This window comes from Pinus tabuliformis, chromosome 2_2 (assembly GCF_031772625.1).
Source record: "Pinus tabuliformis cultivar Carrire ecotype Pingquan chromosome 2_2, CPIR1, whole genome shotgun sequence".
NCBI classification, from domain to species: Eukaryota; Viridiplantae; Streptophyta; class Pinopsida; order Pinales; family Pinaceae; genus Pinus; species Pinus tabuliformis.
This window is the reverse complement of record NC_142300.1, coordinates 1,007,532,954-1,007,541,583: the sequence shown is the minus strand read 5'-3', so window position 1 is coordinate 1,007,541,583 and position 8,630 is coordinate 1,007,532,954.

The window sequence follows — 8,630 nt, the reverse complement described above, 5'->3', positions numbered from 1 at the left end:
CTTTTTTATGTATTTTTCATCATTTATTGTTCTCCTTTGCAAATAATAGCTTAATCGAACTATCGTCTTTTGATTTGAAAGTGTCGCAAGTGTTGTTTTCAGTAAAGAAAAAGAGTGTCATAAAGCATTCCTCTTTTAGATAGTCGATTACACTTTTGTCAATGTATTTGATTTGAATTAATAGTATTTCAAGTGTCAAAAGCAATTTTAAATTCGAAATTGCAGAGTGTCGTCTTAGCCTTCCTTTCGTTTTTTGAAGAAAAATTGTTAGTATTGTCGCTTTGTAAGAAGATAATTTAGATCTATACTTAGTTTTCTTTTTCATTCTCACATTAAGGAAACTAAAAAAAAATACATGCATGTGCATTTGCATTTAGACTGCATGTTGAAATTGATTTATAAAAAGTGCATCTAGTGTGTGCTCTCTGCTCTATGTTGAAAGAATTTCATTTTTCTTTCCTTAGTAGCTAGGATTTTCATTGCAAAAAGAAAGTAAACAATTGTTTATCATCTTAGATTACATATTTAGGAGTTTTATATCTACATCACGCAGTGAACCTTAAAGGAAAACTTCTTCAGAAAGATCAACTGTAAAATAAACCTCAATGAACATAAAAACGCTTTGGAACCTAACGCACAACATTTAGAGGTCTAAGCTAGAGACGTATTCCAACGTTGTAAATCCTAGTACCTATCGCTTTCATCGTAGGTTGGGTGATTCCTCCTCTTTGAGACAATAAGTGCCAGTATGAACTTGTGCTCACACATATCGTCGAGCATATACTGGGAGACCATAATAGGCTACATTCTTTATCCATAGGAAGTCGTGTCTACCACCCTATCGATCGCAATGCACTGAACACAACATTCGGGAAGATTGACTACCGTGGCATAAAAAGTATTCAGTAGTTTTGCAATTGGTTTGCTAATTTCTATGTCTAGATTTCTAGAGTAGTCACTTTCATTCCTTTTTAGACTCCTTAAAAGAAAAGGTCCATCTGAGCACTTGTCACTTCAGGCTCATTAAAAATCGAAGGCGACTAGAGTCATTTTAAGCTTTTTCTCGACTCTTAAAAATTGAAAAAGCAAGTTGTGTCAAAGCGTCATAAAATTTATTTTAATCAGAATAACATCATTGTTCTCTCATTGGTCTTAGGTTGAGAAAATGGAGTCTACCAATCAATGATTTCCCCTTATGGGAAACCGTACTCCCTTCTCCTCTTGGGGGGATATTGGTGCTCCACACATGGCCACATTGTCCCTTCCAGGACTCACAATTGGCCTACCCATATGGATTTTCTCGACCTCTGTCTTTCAAAACACCGTAATTCTTCAGCAATCAAATCAACAACCAAATGATCTTGAAGTCCCTCCCCCACCTTCTACTTCATTTGTTTCTCCCTCTCCTTCTTCCTCTTCGCTTGGTGAAGCTAGTAACACTAAAAACCAGGTAACTGAGAAGAAGAAGAAAGGGAAGGAGAAGAAGAAGAATAAGCCAACGCTGAAAGGGGGCAACCATGCATTGTCTAGCGAAAATCCGCACACTATACCATCCAAGCCTAAATCTCCATGTGTCATTTGCAAGGGAGACCACTATCATCGAGATTGTCCCTGCATCCCACAGATCCTTAGGGACTGGTCTCCCTACTTGCACAATCTGGTGTCTTCAACCTCTAACGATCATGTTGAGAGCACACTATCAACTAGTGAAAACGAAGTCAATGGACAAAAAGTAAGATCTAAATTTCCTTGTAGACTGTCTGAAGGCGATCATGCCCTCCACCATTGTTCTTTCCTAGACGAAGCTAATAGAGTCTTGGATAACTATCCTGCTTCACCGCATCGACTTCCTCCTGGATACAAGAAACTCTTGTCGAGTCCATCGCTAGTTGAAAATCTGACTGACACATCATTGTTTTCAGTCGAAGCACCTATCATTGAAGATAGACCCTCTGAGTCCACACTGGACCAAAGTTAACAAGTCAAGATGGCAATCAACCCAGTCTTGTCTTCAGAAGGTCCACGTTTAGGTGATACTGTCACCAAAGAGGATGAGAACGACACCGTTCAAATTCTTTTCACTAACATAGAATTTGATGAACATGGGGGCAATCTACCCGTTCCTTTACCGCAGGAAGGAAGTTCATTAGAGATTTATCCGGCAGTTTATTCGATCCCACCTCCAATCAATCTAGTCGTTTCCTTCGATTGGAATCTACTAGGCAGACCCTGCCTACCATCTAAGATACCATTCCAAATCATAGTACAAGCTTACAGAATGATCATGGTTGGTACTATCATAGATGAAGGGGCTTTTGTGAGTATCCTTTCCTCAACTGTTTGGAAAGCGCTTGGTTCGCCATCACTTCTGCCTAAGATTCAAAATCTATCAGGCTTCAAAAAAGGAACCAGTCAATTGTTAGGGATCCTAACAAGTTTGCCTATAACTTTGAGAAGGAAAACCATTCATCTAAACATTATGGTAGTCCAAGGGCCTTTAGATTACAATCTACTCCTTGGGTGGGACTACATTTATAGCATGGGAGCTATTGTTTCCTCACTCTTTCGAGTGATGTGTTTCCCACATGAAGGCAGAATGGTCAAGCTCATAGACCATCTTTCATTCCCCGAATCAAACACAGCTACTAGTCAAATGCCATCCCTAACTGGTCTTTTTGCACAAGGAATGTCTCATCAATCTCCAGTCTATCCACCTAATGAGCACGAGTGATTCAGTGATTGTGACTGAAACCCAGGAGGCATGTGCCCTAGTCTGCTTCAGCAGAAAAACCCCAGATATAAGGTAGGTTTTTGCATAGGAATATGACTAGTTTGACAATCCTGTCTGTTTAGGAAAGTGGATCAATCTGGAAAAGGATTTCTCCATCAAAGGTTAGGTGATTGGAACTGGAATCACCTTCATCCATTTCAATGGACAAACCGAGGAAGCGTTTTGTCTGCTACGCAGATGGAACAATCTTGCTAATGAGAGAACTTCCATATGGTAACTTGGAAACTCTACTTTATACCTGGGGGCATGCAAGTGAATAGTGACCTTTTATTTTCTTAGTTTGTAGGCTCTCAACCCTTTAAACTCATAGGTTGGTTGTTCCTAGTTTGCATACGAAAGGCACCAGAGCAAAGTTTCGAATGGGGCAAGCTCCCTAAAAAATGAACTTATCGATGAGACATCCTTATTATACGACTGGAATGAGTACTTTTACGCGAACTTCAAGCTCATTAAAAAATAAACCTAGAAATGAGAAAATGTTCCCCGAGAGTTTAAGCTCATTAAAAAAAATGAACCCACCTTTGGTAAATAACCATTGCGATCACATAATTATCAGCTTTTGCACCTTGGTGGTGTTCTTACCATCACCTCCACTCTTTTTTAGCTGATCATATGCCTCCATTTTATTGTTTTCCCTTTTGAGGAACAGCTGCAACAAGTGATTCTATTAGCCACCTTCTTTACACTGTCGTGGTTGAAAAGTTCCAAACCTTACCTGGAACCAGCTGCTATCCAAAACCATCACTCGTTCCTCAAAAAATGAGTCTCCTTTAAGCTCTTTCCATTTAACTTGTAAGATATGAAAATATTGCCAAGAAATTGGCTTCTCCAGCTTGTTAAAGAGATCAAAAGTGTCATCCCTCCTCTAGATTTTAATATTTTTGGACCTGAGTGATCATTACACAAAAAGATCGAGCGCTTGTCTTGTTCGACTCATTAAAACTATCGAAAAGTCATCCCTTTCGTATTATTTTATACTTTTTTGGACTGAAGGGATTATATTACAAAAAAGGACTACTAGAGTTGCCTTTACGTCTCTTTTTAGACTCTCTAAAATTGAAAAGGACTAAGTTATCTTTGTCAGTAAACTCATCAAAACAATAGTGACAAACTTGTCCATGTAGACAAGAGTGAGTTTCACTATTGCTAGGCTCGTTAAACATAGTGACAGGTTTGCCCGAAGGAAAAATTATAGAACAAGCATATGTTATCCTCCTCAAGCTTGAAAAAAATAAAGAGGTACTGGTCAGCAATGACTGGGAAAAAAGGGAAGAAAACTTGAATAACTTCATTGGTACTAGGTCGCTCTTGAACATGACACTTTCACTCCATCACCATGAGTGAGTTGGGTTGGGTTATTCCATTCACCAATCATATCACCATTAGTCCTCCATACGATCCATCTTGGGGTTAATGCTACGAATCCATTTCAGTGTCATCGATATGTTCAAGAGAAGTCGCTCAGAGAATTCACCAACCTAGCTAACGCCTCATCCACTACAATACCTTCACTCTCCATTTTTCATGACCACCACACTGAACCTTGTATCATCAAATCGTTTCACCTCCACAAAATCATTTGCTCCGTTCCCTATTGTAGATGCAGGATTCATCAAGGCCTCCCTATGACAAGTCACTTCTTGTCGACATCAGCTCATTATCCAAGAAGTTAACTTAGGAACAACCCTTTCAATACTTTGAAGCTTGCATGCCTCAATGGCAAGTTTCTCACTTTCGACGACAGGTTTACATCAATGGCTTTCAACCGAAAGATTTTTCATCGTGCTTGACATCAACTCATGTATTCACACCACGTGAATTGTACTGCAGTACCTTGAGGGTCATTATCATTATCGGTGATTCCTCTCACACCTGTTAATAGCTTACATCATTGGTTGGTAATCAAGCGATGTCTTTCCATGTTCGACATCAGAACATATTTTCACATGGATCGACTTGTACTTCGGGCAAAGATTGAACGAGTTTGAAGACCCCAGATCTAATTTCATCTATCCATGCTACAATATATTTAGGAAAATAAAGACATCAAATGTACATCACAGCTGCACAATGATCAACCACACAGATGATTGTCTGTCCTATGTACATGAAAATGAATTTATAAAGATGATCATGGGAATGCCCACCTCAGCTAGATCATGAAAATATTATGAAGATAATGTATTGTATTGTAGCTTATTACAGGTCACCTTCCAGTTTTAAAAACCTCAGATCCTCATAGTAAAGCATTTCACCCGACATCAGAAGATTTACGACCTCATGCTTTAGGAGGTAACTGTTGTAGACATATTTGGACACTACAACCTCAATCACATATGTCCATAAACCAGGGGCTCTCAAACCCCTAAAAGTGTTGTTTCATACCCTAAAGGATCAAGGTCATCTGATTACATCATTTCCCAGAAGTTCTCCCTGAAAAACTACACAGAACTGGTCAAAAATGGACCATACAGACTGCTCCATGCTGAGGGTGCGATGCATCTCACCTGTTACAAACATGGGGTGCGATGCATATTGAAAAGCCCTTTTTTAGGCTGTGAAGAGTGAGAGCAAACAAATGGAAGAAGCAGTTTGCCAGGTGGAAACTCAAAGAATCTTCTAGAAACTACTCATATGACACTTGCCTCTGAATTCGCTTAGGGATGAGTAAGAGATCATGAAATATCCAAGTGGAACCAAGCACTATCAGTGAAATGACACTAATCAAAATCCCAGAAGCTGAATCACTCTCCTACAAACATCTATATATGGATCCCTCATCCTAGAGATCCAAAGGCTAGAATTTTGTAATTTGCAAGGAAGTGCTGTTGGTTTCTCTTTGAAGACATTGTTGGGTGATCTTGCTTTGTATGAGGTGAAGAGGGCTTTCATGCTGGGAGGATGATGCTGGATTAGATAGCTTGGTTGTAATCCTCTCTTCTATTACTTCTAACAATAAAGCTATTTGAGTTTTCCTACATATGCTTGTATATCTCTGAATCTTGTATTTGTATATGCTTTTATATGGTTAATGTATATCTAATCCTACATTGTTTATGGTTTTAGATCTCTATGCTTTGATGGTATTTTGCTGCTTTGACTCTACAGGTGTTCTTTGAAGCAGGACAAGTGGGGAAGGAGTGGTGAAAGCTCTATCAAAGGAGAGAGGAAACAAGCAAGGAGACTAGAGAAAGACTGAGGTTGGTACTCTCTGATTCTCTCTCATCTATCTCTCATAAAGGAAAACACAAGTAACTTTAGTTTTTTTGTTTCTAAGATAGCTACCCGTCTTAGTGGGACTAGCAGCTCTGAATGGACACTAGTTTTCCTGATAACAAGAGATCCCTGAAGCTTAGCACCCTAGGACTTGGAAAATAACATGCCATATTTTGGTGGTATATCTACTACCACTATATCCATTAAGATTGTTTTTGTAGGGTATTGAACCAATGAGACACATATTAGTCCTAAGCATCTCACCTAACTAGAGTCAAAAGAAAATAAATCTTTGTAAGGTCTACTGATGTCTAGGTCTAGCTTTTCCATTACAGACTTGGGAATTAGGTTGTGTGATGCCCCAGAATCAAACATGGCATTGTGAAGGATTTTATCATGTATATTTAAGCTCACATAGAAGGGAGGAATTCCTCCTTCTAAGGGTTTTCCATTTACTTTTGGGCCAAAGATTAATTCGGGTTGGTCATCAAAAACATTAACTGAGTCTTCAGTTCTAGTAATTTTTAGTGATCTATTGATTTGACTTCGGTAGGCATCATGTTTAGCTAATTCAGATAATGGAACAACAATTTTCAGCTTACCTACTTCAGTTTCTAGATTAAAGGGTTTTTCTATTTGTGGTTTTGGATTTCGAATAGTGTTATTCTCTCTGTTTTCTACGTTTTCTATGTTTATCTCCTTTTCAGGAGTAGAATCATGATTTGTTGCTGCTCCTAAATCAACTTCTGGAGGTTCTTCCACAGTTCCCTTAGAAGGAAGGGGAATGGAAGGTTGTTTGTTGCTTGGTTGATTGTCAGAGACATCTTCAATTATGGGGTTAGAAGGATTAGTGTTTGTCCTAGAAAGAATATGTACAGGTGTAGTGACTGTCTTACCTTTTATGGGTTGTTTTGGAACCTTTTTCTTGTTTGCTTCAGGAACATCAATTCTCCTACTTCTTGTATTGCTTATGAACCTCAAATATGGTTGTGTCATAACCGTCTCTAAAGTTGAATGACTCCCCTGACTGAGTTTGAAATTGTTTAAGTATGTGAGCCTCTTGATCCTCTTGGGTCAAGAAAACTTCTCCTTCATTACCAAGTCCCATCAGATTAATTTGAGTGTCTTCTACTGGTTCATCAGAGTTTGAAGCTTTTGCATAATTCTCCTGAAAAGGAGGTCTAATGTTTTGGTCAGGACCGTTCTTCCCAGTGTTTGGATTTTGATTTTTCCTGAAATTAGGATTTCTCCCTGTGTTGGTTGGCTGACCATCCCAAGGAGCTTTCCTTTCAATTGTCTCAACTCTATCTCCTAGTCCATCCATTCCTTTAATTATGGCATCTAGCTTTTGTTCAAAGGGTGTGGCTTCTTCCTTTAATGGTATTTTCCTTTCACTCCTAGCCTTGGCTATTTTAGACATCAAGTTGGCTTCAACACTGACAGCTATGCTTTGCATATCTTCTAAAGTACAAGGGGCTCGTTCTCTCAATTGGAAACCCATCTCAAAATCAAATCCATCCGGGAATTTGATTAAGGCTAAATCAGGTGGGGGTCTAAGATTTTGAGGGATGGAATTATAGACATTGTTGAATCTAGTGCAATAATATTGTATAGTTTCTTGTGTTCCTCGCTTTATGTTTTCATATTCAAAGACAATCTGAAGAGGGTCTTTCTTTTTCTCCCATCGGTTCAGGAATTGTCTATAGAGAGTTTCTAGGCTATCTATACTTTTTGTTGTTAGAGCTCTAAACCAGGTTCTGACTTCCCTAGTTAGACTTTGAACAAATATTCTCATTCACACATCATCAACATCTATTTCATAAATTTCAAAATAATCAATCATCTTTTTGGTGTCTTGTTGGGTTGTATAGGTACCAGTACCATTAAATTGAGTGATCTTACTTTGGTAATCTTGGGGCATGGCACCTAGGTTTGCTGGTAGTACCAAGGGGGCATATCTGTTTGCCATTGTTGTAGGTAATGATGAAACAATAGCTGGGGTTGGGATGACAATGGGTGTTTGAGTTGTGGATGGAGTGCTAGAGGTGATGGTTTGAGGTTGAGAGGTATGAGGAAATGGTGATGAGCTTGCAAAGGCATAAGTGATTACAAAGGGATTGGGTGTTCCTTCAGAGGTAAGATTAGATTGTATTGAGTTCTGCAAATATATGTCAATTGAGAAATTGATAGCTTGAAGTTGTGATTCTTTGTTGAATAAAGGGTCTGGGATTAGTTCAATTAATTCAGAATCAGATGAAGTTCTAAAAAAATAGGTCTCAAAGTATTCATCAAAGGGTTCATCTTCAAGGTAAATCCACCTAACAGGACAAGATGTTGATCTGAAGGTGGGTCAAGAACTAGCAGAACTTTCTTGACTTTCTTGTCTCCTAAGAATTCTGGGGATCAGATTAGGGTTCTCAAACACTTGTGGTGGATCGGGATTATCTCTAGTGTAACGAGTCCTTTCTGAAGCCAGGTTTTGGATTATGTTTTTTATTTTCTTAAATGATATCAAACAAACAACTTCTTTGAATGACTTACTTAACGCAGTTGAATCCCAAAAATGATAAATATAATGCACTGCGAAAATCCCCCATACTTAACTTCTATGATTTCTTTAAGA